Source organism: Orcinus orca, chromosome 3 (genome assembly GCF_937001465.1).
Source record: "Orcinus orca chromosome 3, mOrcOrc1.1, whole genome shotgun sequence".
Taxonomy (NCBI): Eukaryota; Metazoa; Chordata; class Mammalia; order Artiodactyla; family Delphinidae; genus Orcinus; species Orcinus orca.
In genome coordinates, this window is record NC_064561.1 from 38956239 (window position 1) to 38969177 (window position 12939).

The window sequence follows — 12939 nt, forward strand, 5'->3', positions numbered from 1 at the left end:
TAATTTTAAATGGAGTATAATCTATAAAAATATTCAATCACTAAGTTATACACCTGAAACTAATATAATACTGTAAATAAACTATACTTCTCCAACACTATGTTAGTCTGAGCATCCATCTGTCTCACCTGGACTACTGTAGTCACCTCCTAACTGGTCTTCCAGCTCCACCCTTGCCCCCGTACAATCTATGCTCCACACGGCAGTCAAGGTGCAAGTGTTCAGTTTGTGCACATAGAGTCTGACCTAGGTTCAGATTCAGGCTCAACCCTGCGGCAAGCCACTTAAACTCTCAGCTTCCCCATCTCTCAACCAGGAGTGATAAAACCGATGTCACAGTATTGTCTGAGCATTCGGTGGATGGTGTGTGTATCACACTCAGCCTGACTCCTGGTTCATAACAAGTGCTCCATAAATGTGAGTTATTGTCACACTGATCCTGGATTCCCTCAAGGCCAGCTCTGCATGTTGAGCATCAGTTGATGGTGATGCTGGTCAGGAAACCAGGCAATGCCTAATTCATTATATGCCAGCCTCTCAGCTCTTCCCCAGCCTTTGGTGGCCACCAAACAACGATTCCAGCTCCATCACTTGGTGTCTGTTACTCATCAGGGATGCACACCGATACCATCACCTTGAAGCAGAATTTTGAAATGTGACATGCGATGGGGTTTGGACAGCAGTTTTCTCCACTCAGAATGAAACCACTTCCTGAAACACCTATTCCCCAGACCCAGAGGGGAGCCCTGACTTTTGCAGGCTCCAACTCTGAGGCAAGATTTTGCTGTCACATCCTGAAAGCAGTCTTGGCCAAGAGCGGAGGTGGGTGTAGCTGGGGCAGAGCCATTGCTCATGATGTTTGTGTCCTACTGTGGGATTTCCAAACCATGAAAACAAAACTCATCCTTTTGAAGACAACGGACGCAAACATCACAGGTTGGGGAACACCTGCCCTGTGGTGAGGGATTCCAAGCCGGGCCCCTATATTTACCTTTTCCTATCTTTTCTCACTCCTTCCCCTTCCTGGGAGGCAGGGTTCAGGCTGCAGAGTCTGACGGACGTGAGTTCAAGTCCCAGCTCTGCCACTCGCTTGGCTGTGTGACCTGGGGCAGCTGTGAATACTCTTTGAACCCTGGTTTCTTCATCTATGAAATGGGAAATAATATAGGAGCTATGATCATTGCAAAAATAATAAACATCATATCTGAAAATGGAGAAGCAGCAGAGGACAGCAGTTAAGAGGATGGGCTCTGGAGTTTGAATCCCCCTCTTCCGCTCACTGGTTGACCCTTGAACAAGTTACTTAATCTCTCTGATTGTCTCACCTGTAAAATGGGAAGAACAACTATTCTTCCCTCAATGACACACAGTGGGAACTAAAGGTGTTAACACAGGTAGAGCCTTGAACAGAGGCTGACACTTAGAAAGTGCCCACCCTCACGGGTTCGTGCCCCGGTCCGGGAAGATCCCACATGCCGCAGAGTGGCTGGGCCCGTGAGCCATGGCCGCTGAGCCTGCGCGTCCGGAGCCTGTGCTCCGCAACGGGAGAGGCCACAACAGTGAGAGGCACGCGTACTGCAAAAAAAAAAAAAAAAAAAGAAAGAAAGTGCCCACCCTTGCTGTTATTTCCACCCAATTCCTATAGCCCTCAGAGGACTGACTGTGTGAGGAGCTTGGGTGGAAGCGAGGTCCCGAGATCAGGTGTAAACCCGTCACTCTCTCCATTACAGGGAGGATTCATTGCAATCTTCCTTGTTTCCCAGAATGCTTTGCAACTAGTCGTGAACTGACTCCTGAAAAAGAGGCAGCTGGGACCTAACCGGGACAAGCCTTCCCATGGATCTGTCAGGGAAGACACAGAGGCAGGCACAATCTTTAAAGGGACAGTGGACTAACACAGACACGTGGAAGATTGACATTTCTCCTGCAGTGGTGCCAGGATACGTGGTTTGGGGCCTCTCTGTGAGGTCCTGCTCTCTAGGACTATGTAGAAGCCGAGGCCCAGCAGGGCAGGAAGGGACGTCTCATCGGAGGGCATGGTGAAGGCCGTTCCTGGGTCACACATTGTGTAGTGACAATATTAGGGCTTGAACCCAGGGCTTCTGACTTAAATTGTGGTGTCCTTTCCACATCTGACCAGCAGCCAGTTTGAGTGATATTTAGCCCCCATGTTAGAGAGCTCAAAAACCCATAAGACATTTTCAGTCTAGTAATCGGGTTCTAGACGTGGCTTTGCTGCAGTTTGAGTCTGAGCAAATCACTTTCCTCTCTGAGACTCAGTCTCTGCATCTGTAAATGCAGAGGATTACACTGGAGGAGTTTAAACTTTTTCTTTAAAAAAAAAAAAATTTAAGCAACCACACCCTTTCCCCAAGTGAAACCTTATGAGGATTCCCCATTCTATGCAACATCTATTCGAAAGCAAAGCTGCTCTACCCATCAGAGCTAAACATGCAGCCACCCCACGATACATCCATGAGTATACACTCGACAGAAATGCGTTCATTTGTCCACCACAAGACTTGTGCGTGGATGTTCATGGCAGCTATGTTCATAATACCAAAACCTGGAAACAACGCCAATGTTCATCAACAGTGGAAAAGATCAATAATCGCGGTGTAGTCATACAATACAATTCCACACAGCAACAAAAAAGGACAGGCTACTGTTACCCACAAAAACGTGGATGAATCTCTCAGATATAATTTTGAGCAAAAGAAGCCAGACACAAAAGAGGATAAACCTTGTAATTCCATTTACATGAAGTCCAAAAACAGGCAAGATCAAGTAGGTGGTTACCTCTGGGGAGGATACTGACTGGGAGGGGACAGCACAGAGCCTGCCCAGGGGTGCAGAAAGTGTTCTTTATCTTGATCTGGGTAGTGGCTACACAGATGTATACATGTATAAAAACTCATCAAGCTTTATCTTTGAGATTCCTGTGCTTTATGTCATGTAAGTTGTACCTCAAAAGCAAAAAAGAAAAAAGTGGAATTCCTGTGGCTGAAGTAAACAAGAGGGTTTTGAAGATCCATTTGTTAAGCCTTCACCCCACAACCTCCATCCACCCACCCCTTGGGGGACTCTAAGGGACCACCAGACTAGACCATCTCTAAGGGAAGAGTAGATCCAATAGATTCACTTTGGGAATTCAGCTTCAGTCGCTTTACCTCAACATCATCTTACAGGTGACAGCTGCTTCAAACACCCAACTCCCCATTCCATGGGTTTCTTGTCTTACCCTTGTTCTTGTCACCTTCTTCCCCGCCCTGCAATGCCCAAAGCCCACGTGCTGCCCCCAGGACCAAAGCCCCCTATGTACCCTCCCTAAGTATCACCACCTCCTTCCAATTTCCCAAGAAGGCCCATGCAAGCTTACCTCCTGGTGGTGAGCACAAGCTCCCAGGTCCATCCACCGAGGTTCAATTCCTGGCTCCTCTACTTGTAGCTGGATGTGCTTTTTCTTTGTGCACTGAGGTTGTTAACTGTACAGACCTCATTAAATTGTTAGGAGAACGAATGAAGATAGTACATGGAGAGGACTTAGCACAGTGTCTAATCCATCCTGGGCGCTCAGTAAGTGTTAGTTACTGTTCTGATCACTGTTGTCTATTCTTCGGTTCTGTCATTGCTTGTTCATGACTAGAGAATATATAGCTTTAAAATATTAAAATAGTCTTGTGAAATATTTACCACATGCTTTGTTGGACTTCATCCTCACAGCCTAGACTCCTTTTGAGTAGACTGAGGTTAGGTTTCCAAAGTCACACAACTGATCAATCAGTGATGGAGTCAAGACTCAAACCCACTCCCTCCTGACCCCAAAGTCCATCACAGTCTGAGCTCTTGGCTACTTGCTTAGTGAACCATGTAACGGAGTTGACAGAGAAGGTACCCAATCCTAAAAGAGTGAATATATACTGGGCCCACTGGTGTGATGGAGTTTGGAATCAAACGAATCCAGGTTCTAATCCTGGGCTGTGTGGTTTACCAGCTGTATGAACTTGTTCTAATTGTTTTATTTCTCCCTGCCTCAATTAGCTCATTTGTAAACTGAGACACAGTAGTGGAATGCATTAAATGAGATTCCTAACTCTAGCCAAAAGGAAAGAAAAGTTAACCCCGGGGATTTCCATCATCATGGCATACTGAGGAGGAGTGATTTGGGGAAGAGACCCTATATTTCATCCATGTTCACCCAGTTCAGAACAGAACCACTTATCTAGGGACAACCCCTCCTAAGACTAGGGAGTTTTTTAATGATCAAATGATTCTGAAGTACGAAATGTTAACTTTGTTTGTGGTTCTGGTCTTTTTTCCTCTGTTGTTAGTTTTAAAAAACAGTTACTAAAAACTAACGTCCCCTCTCAGTCTATCTTCCTCTTCCTGTTTCCAAGACAGAGCGTATAATAGGCAGTTTTGGTTTTCAAATAGCCCATCTTTCTAATTCTCTGTTCCTGATTTATCAGCCATGATATTACTTTCATTCTACTCTAAAGGGACAGCTATGCCTTGAGAGGAATTAGGGTGACATCCTAGACCCCATGATTTTAGGACTTCAGGTTGCTGTAAGAAACAGGTGGCTGGAACAGTGACTCAGAGTCAGAAGGGAAGGATTTGGCAATAAACATGGGTTTAAAAGGTCTGACATTCATACACACTCACTTCATAACTTTTCATCACCCCCAAGAGGTAAGTGGGGTAGTCATGCTCTGTCACTCACTTCCACACAAATTACTGAGGCTGCAATTTCTTCTGTTGACAGCCCCCCTTCTTTCCCCTGTAGCATTTGCCTTTGATGGCCAATGGATCAAGATTGCAGCTCTCCAGGCCTGAAAGAACATCATCATGTGAAGTAGGCATATTCAAGCAGCTGGCGGGAGTCCAGTCTACCTGGAAGGGCATTTGGCCATCAGAATTGAGTCTTTAAAAGGCTGATACCCAATAACTCCAATTATACCCAATTTATTAAGGAGCCTCAGATTGCCAGGGTTTCAAACACAAACATCACCAATTGTGTGCTCTCAAACCCTGTTTAACAATGCTTAAAATCATCTTGGTCCAATTGTATCACAGGTTATTCAGTCCCATTTTATTTCTATAGAACTCTGCAGAATTGGATGTTTTTGCTGAGGGAGGATCAGAGAGAGTTATAATGATCAGATGTCAATGAGAAGTAAACCCCCCAAAGGATCTAGAAACCTGGGAAGAGAAAACAGAAAGGTTAGAAGGGGAGGCTAAGAAGCGACAAGAATTTCCAGAAGGAGTTCAATTAATGCTGTCATCCTGGGTGAGGAGCAGTCCTGGGCTGGCCCCCTTCTCAGGACAGCAGAAGGAAGGCAGGCAATGGTTAGGAACACTCTCCCTGACCTGGGGTGTGATTCCCAGCTATGCCATTTGGACAAGTTACTTAATTTTCCTTGGCCTCAGTTTCCTCATCCATTATATGAGAGATGATAATAACATGTACAACATTTGGGATGCTATGGGGATTAAAAGAGGTACCACCACTGCAGTGCCTGGTACACTGAGGGATTTCAACAAATGGTAGCCACTGTTATTATCTGCACCCTGAAATTTCTGAATAATTAATCGTGATTGTGAGCACTTGAATGATTCTGTGTATTGCAATTTACACAGAGTGCTTTATTGTTTAAAAGCACATCTTTGCAATACAAATTGAAACGTGTCACCATCTATCACCTATCAAATTGGCAAATAATACTGCCCGACGTTGGTGAGAATGTGGGGAAATAGGCCTTTGCTGTTGATGGGAAGAGCTTTTTGCCACTATGTATCAGGTCCCTTAAATGCGTCCACGCTGGGACCAAGCAGGATGAGGAGAGAAGTCATGTGGTAGCAAAGGGTTGGGCAGAGATGGGAGCAGGATGTCTGGTGGAGGCGAAATGTAGAATCTAGGACGGATCCACGGAATTCACAGACATTCACAGAATGTCCCAGACATTCCAGGGAAGAGATATAAAATGTGTGGTCAAGCAAATCAACTCTCACGAGATTGCTGTTTGGGTGTTAGAGAGAATACTAACCCTTTAAGACTGGAGACACACAAAGAATATATCTCCAGCTGCCAACAGCACATCCCCACCTGGAGGTGTCACAGGCATCTTCGCCTCAGCACACCCATGTTGGACCAACTGACTGCCCACACTCCCCACACTCCCCACCCAAAACTAGCATTCCAGTCTCTACAAACAATGTAAAAGATACCACAACTTACTGGTTGTTCAAGCCCCAACCTGAGAGGTCATCCTCGATTTCCGCTTTCCCTTCACCTAGTACCACCACCAGCACGACCCCAAATGCCTACGTCTAATCGCTCAACAGGTCCTGTTTCTTCTGCTTCCAAAATATATCCTGAATCCAGTGACTTCTCTCAGTCTCCATGGCTACTACTGTCTGATCTAGACCACCATTATTTCCCACCTGGACAAGGCTTGTTGATTATCTTACTTCTACTCTTAATCCCTCCAAGTCATTCTCCAGGTAACAGCCTGGATGCTCTTTTAAAAATATAAACCAGATTGAGTCACTGGATTGCCCAGATGAAAACTCATCAATTTCATGTTGTCAACCTCTTCATCTTTGTCTACCATCCATCTTCCCCTCACCCACCACCCTGCAGACACACACGCCTTCCCTCTGTACCTCGAACAGTGCACACTCATGGCCTTTGCCCCTTGCTCTTCCTTTGGCCCAGAAGCCTCTGTCGGTGGCTCTTCTCATCCTTCACTCTCTCCTCAAAGAGGTCTTCCCTTGCTAGACCAGCCAAAAGAGCCCCTCTAGTCATTATCACAATACCTTGTTCAATTTCCTTCACAGGACTTATCTCCAGCTGAAATTCTTTTATTTGTTGACTTGTACATTATGTTCCCCACCATCTCATACCACTAGAATGTGAGCTCTGTGAGGGCAGAAGCCTGCTTACCTCGTTCATTGTTTATCCTCAGCAACCAGTGCATGGGAAGTGGTCAATAATTAGTGGGAAAACAAATCAGTGAATGAACATCGGGGTCACGCAAAGTTGTGGCACCTCCCACTCCAGGGTCCTCTGGTCATTTATGACTTTGATGTTGGTGGTGGGAGAAAGGGGCAGAGTAGTGACAAAATAACAGGTCACCAGTTCTGATGGAAGGACAAGAATGAGTGCTTCTTGTTTAATCAAGGGGAAAACCAGAGGAGGGCTCAGGATTTGGCCCAGGTTACAGAGCAAGTTGACAGCAGGAGGAGAAGCTAAAGTTTCTGGATCCTTGGCAATTGTCCTGTTGATTGCTCCAGGTGTGTCTTGTCACTATGTTTACGGGGTAGTTCACAATGGTATACGATGGGTAAGAATTAACTCCATCTCAAAGGAAATTCTCTTGGGACATCTGGTCACAAGATATGTAGGAAGTTGATTAATGAATAAACATTCAAATGATGAAATGCTGAAACATCACTAGCTGGTACCTGGCACAACAGAGATCCCTTACCTTAGTATTCAAGGCACACCACTCTTCAGCTTCTTTCCAGATCTGGGGTCTCTTTTGACCTCGATTTCCCCATCAATGGGAAATACAATGAGAAGCAAATAATCAGCAAAGTCCCTTCCAGCCCTGATATTTTAGAATGCTTCCCTTGGACATGAGTTCCTTCCTCAAGCCAAACTGATTTACTTATTGTACTTCCTGTCCCCTACCTATATGTAAACTTAAAAATATTCACTTTTGTCTATACTGGCCCTCTATTAATAATGCTGCCATGTCCTCTCTGCTCTTTGAAATACTGTGTAGCCTTCAATGATCAATAGAATTTCTACTCCCACTCTTCTTTCTTATTTGTCCCAGCTGAAAATATTTGCCTTTTATAATCTCTTGGGCATTTATTGTCGAACCCAGGAGTTGGTAAACTATAGCCTGCAGGCCAAATCCAGGCCATGGGCCAAATCTGTTTGTTTTGTAAATAAAGTTTTATTGGAACACAGCCATCCAATTCATTTGTATATTGTCTGTGGCTGCTCTTGAGACACTACAAGACAGGGTTGAGTATTTGTAACAGAAACGGTATGGCTCACAAAGCCTAAATGTTTACTGTCTGGCTCTTTACAAAAAAAAAAAATGTTTGCCAACTCCTGGCTCATCCACGCTTCTCAAACTTGAGTACACAAAGATCCAGTCTGGGATCCACATATAAGATATCCAAGGTCACTGGTCAACCCAGGGTATCTTCTTGGAGCATCGATTTTACTAGAAGACTGGGGAGAAAAAATGGTTAATAGAACGTAAATGTGGACATTAAAGCAAACATATTTATATTAAGAAGTGGATTCCAGCATTTGCATGAAATAGTATGTGAAAATCCCAAATGTGACCAAAATTCCAAGCTTGGGAAGGGCTGCTTCACATTGTTGCTGCTCCTCCACTGTTACAAACATTTTGGTATAAAATTTGGGGAGGTACCCATCCATGCCATTTAATTTGAGGTTAAAAGTATGTATCTTATATGGTTTTGTATCCTCACCACTTCTGACACAGTGCTTGACTATAACAACTCCAGAAAGTCTGAAGTCATTTATCTAGATAAATCCTAAAAGGTCCTCACCTGTCAGGATGGTTAATGGGGTCCTGCCTAATGGCAGAGGAATGGACCAGAGGACTTGACCAGCAGAGGTCTCCTTCGCTATGGGGGCAGGGCAAGGGGCTTATTCGTGCTTTGGCTGTCTCTATGGCAACAAAAAATCTAATAACATTCCGTTACCTTAACAATATTTGCAACAATACCATCACCAATCCAAACCACTAATTAGTTCCTTCCTGAGCTGAAGGCAGAACCTATCTTATGATGACCTAGTTGCTTTTTGTTTATATTTGCCTTTTCTTTTCCTATTTATTTATTTTGGAGGAGAAGGGAGAGGAGATACTAGAAAGTTTACTCCAGCCCTGGCTGCCAACACCACCACTGTTAGCGTTCCCGCCAACCATTCCCCTCACCCCAAAGAATCTCTCTCTGACTTCTAAGGGCAGAATAATCCCTATTACATAAAATGGTGACCACTCAGTTTGTTGTTGAATGTTGTTGCTTATCTTTGTTTTGTTTCTTAAAGGCAGATGTCCCTAGGAAAGGATAACACATAAAGTTACTAGCCTTTTAGAATCGGGAGGTGTTTTGGGCACTGGGCGAGGGGGTAGAAAGGCAGCCAGGCTCCCAGTCAGGGTGGAAAGATCTGAGGTCAACCCCAATTCTGCCACTGACCTGCTGGGCCAACTACTTGCCATTTTTGCACCTTCAGTTTTCTTTCTTGTAATGTGAAAGTTGAGAGCTGGGTAATCCCAAGGAGCGTTTTCAGTTGTAAGATCCTACAGTTCAAGGCAGCATAATTAATAGAAAGATTAAGGTCATGACCACATAGATAGGCCTCGAAAACATAAAGCAAACTGGAAAAGGTTAGTGGCAGAATGACATGTACTGTATGATACCACTCTAACTTTTTAATTTAATTTTTGGAATAGGTAACATAGTACATCCACACTGTTCAAAAAAATCTTTAAGGAATTTATTTAAATATGTTCCTTCCCTCCTCTCACCCCTCTTTCCTCCCACATGCAAAATTGTTTCTAGTTTTTTGTATGTAAAGTTTCAGACTTTCTTTATGCGCATACAAAAACCAGTGGATAAGCAGGCTCATTTTCCCCTTTGCTGCACAAAATGTAGCATACTATACACATTCTTCTGCACTTTTTTTGTCTTCACTTAATATGTATTGGAGAAATTTCCATATTAGCATAGAGAGTGTCTTCATTCTTTTTTAGAACTGCAGAGGATTCCATAAAGGGGATGCCCCACAATTTATTCAACCAGTCACCTATTGATAGATATGTGGATTTTTTCTAGTCTTTTTTATTACAAGCAATACTTCAATGAATAACCTTAAACACATGTGCTTTCGAACAAGCACAAATGTATCTAAAGGCAAATTCCCAGAAATGGAATTTCCTTTGTAATTTTCTGCATTTGCTTTTATGATAGAGATTGTCAAATTACCATTTATAGAGATTATACCAATTCTCTCATGCACGATCAGTCTGAGTGCCCCTTTCCCCACAACATCTTCTATGCACTGTTTTACCAAATCTTGAGTGCCTGTACTGACCAACTTGACAGGTTTAAAAAATATCTCAATGTGATTTAATTTGTATTGCTCTTTTTTTTTTTGTATTGCTCTTTTGATGAATGAGACAGTGAATCTCTTCTTAATAGTCTTTTGTATTTCTTTCTGTGTAAATAAATACTTTTAGCCCTTTTTCATATACGTAAAATTTTAAAACACACCATACTATATAATATTTATGGCCATGGACATACCTAATGAAGGACTGAAGTGACATTCACTAAGGTCAGTTGACAGGTTGCCTCTAGATAGGAAGGCAGGGGGATGAGACAAGGGAGGGACACAAAGGGAACTCCACTAAGTGTGTGACATTTTTTTTCTTTTAAAAGAAGATATTAAGCAAGCATGGCAAAATCAAAATAGAAGAGGAAGAAAGGAAGGAAGGAAGGGAGGGAGATAAGGAGGGAGGGGAGAGGGAGGCAGGGAAGGAAGGAAGGAAGGAAGGAAGGAGAAAATAAAGTTTAAAATCAATGAACCTGAACTTGAATCTCAGCCCCACCACACATGCTCTGTGGTCTTTGACATTTCTCCTAATCTCTCTCTTTCCCAACTTCAATATCTGTAGGGTATAGATAATGCCTACCTTGCAGAGTTAGTGTAATGACTAAAGATAATCCATGTAAAACCATGATGGTTTTTGACATTTCTCCTAATCCCTCTCTTTCCCAACTTCAATATCTGTAGCATATAGATAATGCCTACCTTGCAGAGTTAGTGTAATGACTAAAGATAATCCATGTAAAACCATGATTAGCACATAACTGTGCCTCAACAGTCATATTATAATTCTTGATATTAATTTGGTTATTATGGCTCAAATATATAAAATACCTCAAGCCGAAGAAAGTTCTAGTAGCTTTTCTTGGCTCCACTATCTCTTTTTCCTTTGGGTTTCCCAAGGAGTATTCTTGAAGACACCACAGAAACGGTTTCAACCCCTCTAATGCCTTTTCCAAATGTCCTGCCCAGAGCTGCCTCTGTTGGAATGATTTGTGTGACTGGGTGAGAGAAGCCAGGGTGTGGTCAGGGAAGTTTCCTTCCTGGAAACTTCCTGGAAACAGGGTGAGGGGGGAGTTTCCTCTGTGTCACAACCTCTGTTCCCAAGATCTGTGACCTCTGTTAACACTTGATGAGACTCTGGCTTCCCACTGTGCAGAATCTAGAAGGTCCAAGCCCAACACATAACTTCTCTGGGAACAAACTGTGAGCAAGAATCTCCCCACCATCCCTCTCCAGGACGACATGTGGGAGAATTACAACCACGCTTTACCTGAAATCTATAACCACCTGTGGCCTCAGAAGTGGCCATTTCCTCCCTCTGGCCTTAGTTTGCATTACATCAACAGGCAGCAAACTACCACCCACTCCCCAAAGCAGTGGTCCTTCAGCCTCTTATTGCCTCATTCCCCCAGAGAGAACCAGGAAATATATTACTTTGCTATAAACTCCTTTTATCAGAACAGGGAAGATTACAGCAGTAAACTTTGTTTTTTGGGGGGGGAAATTATGCTCAGAGTCTGAGACTGTCTTGTCAATATTTAACACAGGTTCACTGCAGGAATTATAATAATTTCACAAGTTAATAGCATACAGGATAATATCTCTTAATAAGCCAATAAAGAAATAACATACTCCAAACCAACAATAGATTAATTACACTATTGTTCCAGGCAAGAGGAGATGAAAGGAATGAAGTCCCAATTTAACTGAGGTGTGCCTTTCTACATGAGTTGGTTCCTGGGAGAGTCAGCTTAACCAACTGAGAGCCTGACATCCAGCTACCAGCAAAACGCAAGTTCCCTGTTGCTGGAGCACGTTGCTGGGGAACCAAGACGCCGGTGTTGACAAGCAAGATGATCTCCTGAGAGAGACGCTGCACCACTTTCCCCACTGCCCTTACCCTGTTACCCACACAGTAACTAATGCCCCAAGGTCTTCAGAGAGCTGCTTAGGTCAGCAAAGTGTCACCCTGCCCAGACCTAAACTCTCAGATTGTCCTCACAAACTCTGGGTATTTATAGTCTAAAGGTCCCCTGGCCATAGATGCTTCTTCATATTATTGCTAAGCCCCCAGCGGCGCCCCTGGGCAGCTGAGCTACTGAGGGCTTATCGGCAGCCACAGATGTCAAGAGATGTCATCCTGATGCAGCTTCTTCATATCAAAACAACAACTGTTATAACAAAATAACAACTGTTATAAAGACAACTTCATTCTTATATCAAAACAAACTTCCCTCTTAAAAACAATTTCATTTTTGTCATAAGCAAGTGGATTTGATATCATATCAAACCACCACACAACAACTTTGCACACTCCTTCTTTTTCTTTTATAAATTTATTTATTTATTTTTGGCTGTGTTGGGTCTTCGTTGCTGTGTGCAGGCTTTCTCTAGTTGCGGTGAGTGGGGGTTACTCTTCGTTGCGGTGCGCGGGCTTCTCATTTTCGTGGCTTCTGTTGCTGCAGAGCACGGGCTCTAGGCATGCGGGCTTCAGTAGTTGTGGCACGTGGGCTCAGTAGTTGTGGTTTGCAGGCTCTAGAGCTCAGGCTCAGTAGTTGTGGTGCACGGGCTTAGATGCTCCGCAGCATGTGGGATCTTCCTGGGCCAGGGCTCGAACCCATGTCCTTTGCATTGGCAGGCGGATTCTTAACCACTGTGCCACCAAGGAAGCCCCTGCACAGTCCTTCTTACACCTTTGGATTATTTCCTGAGTTGAATTGGTTTCTGTTCTTTTCCATTATTTTGATCCTAAAACAACAGAAAACTAGAAAGAA

At 43.7% G+C, this 12939-nt stretch overlaps 1 protein-coding gene across 24 annotated transcripts in view; it reads right to left on the reverse strand.

The window, feature by feature from the left end:
* Positions 1-12939, reverse strand: part of ADRA1B (adrenoceptor alpha 1B) — a 633734-nt gene that overhangs the window by 563988 nt on the left and 56807 nt on the right. For 16 of the 24 annotated variants that reach the window (XM_049708459.1, XM_049708460.1, XM_049708476.1 and 13 more), the window contains 3 exons: positions 4666-9353; positions 3380-3642; positions 992-1145 (listed from right to left, as the gene is read on the reverse strand). The gene's annotated coding sequence lies outside the window, so the exon portion shown is untranslated. Of the gene's footprint in view, positions 1-991; positions 1146-2799; positions 2967-3379; positions 3643-4665; positions 9354-12939 lie in introns of all 24 variants that reach the window. The other 8 variants (XM_049708478.1, XM_049708461.1, XM_049708480.1 and 5 more) reach the window with 8 other exon arrangements.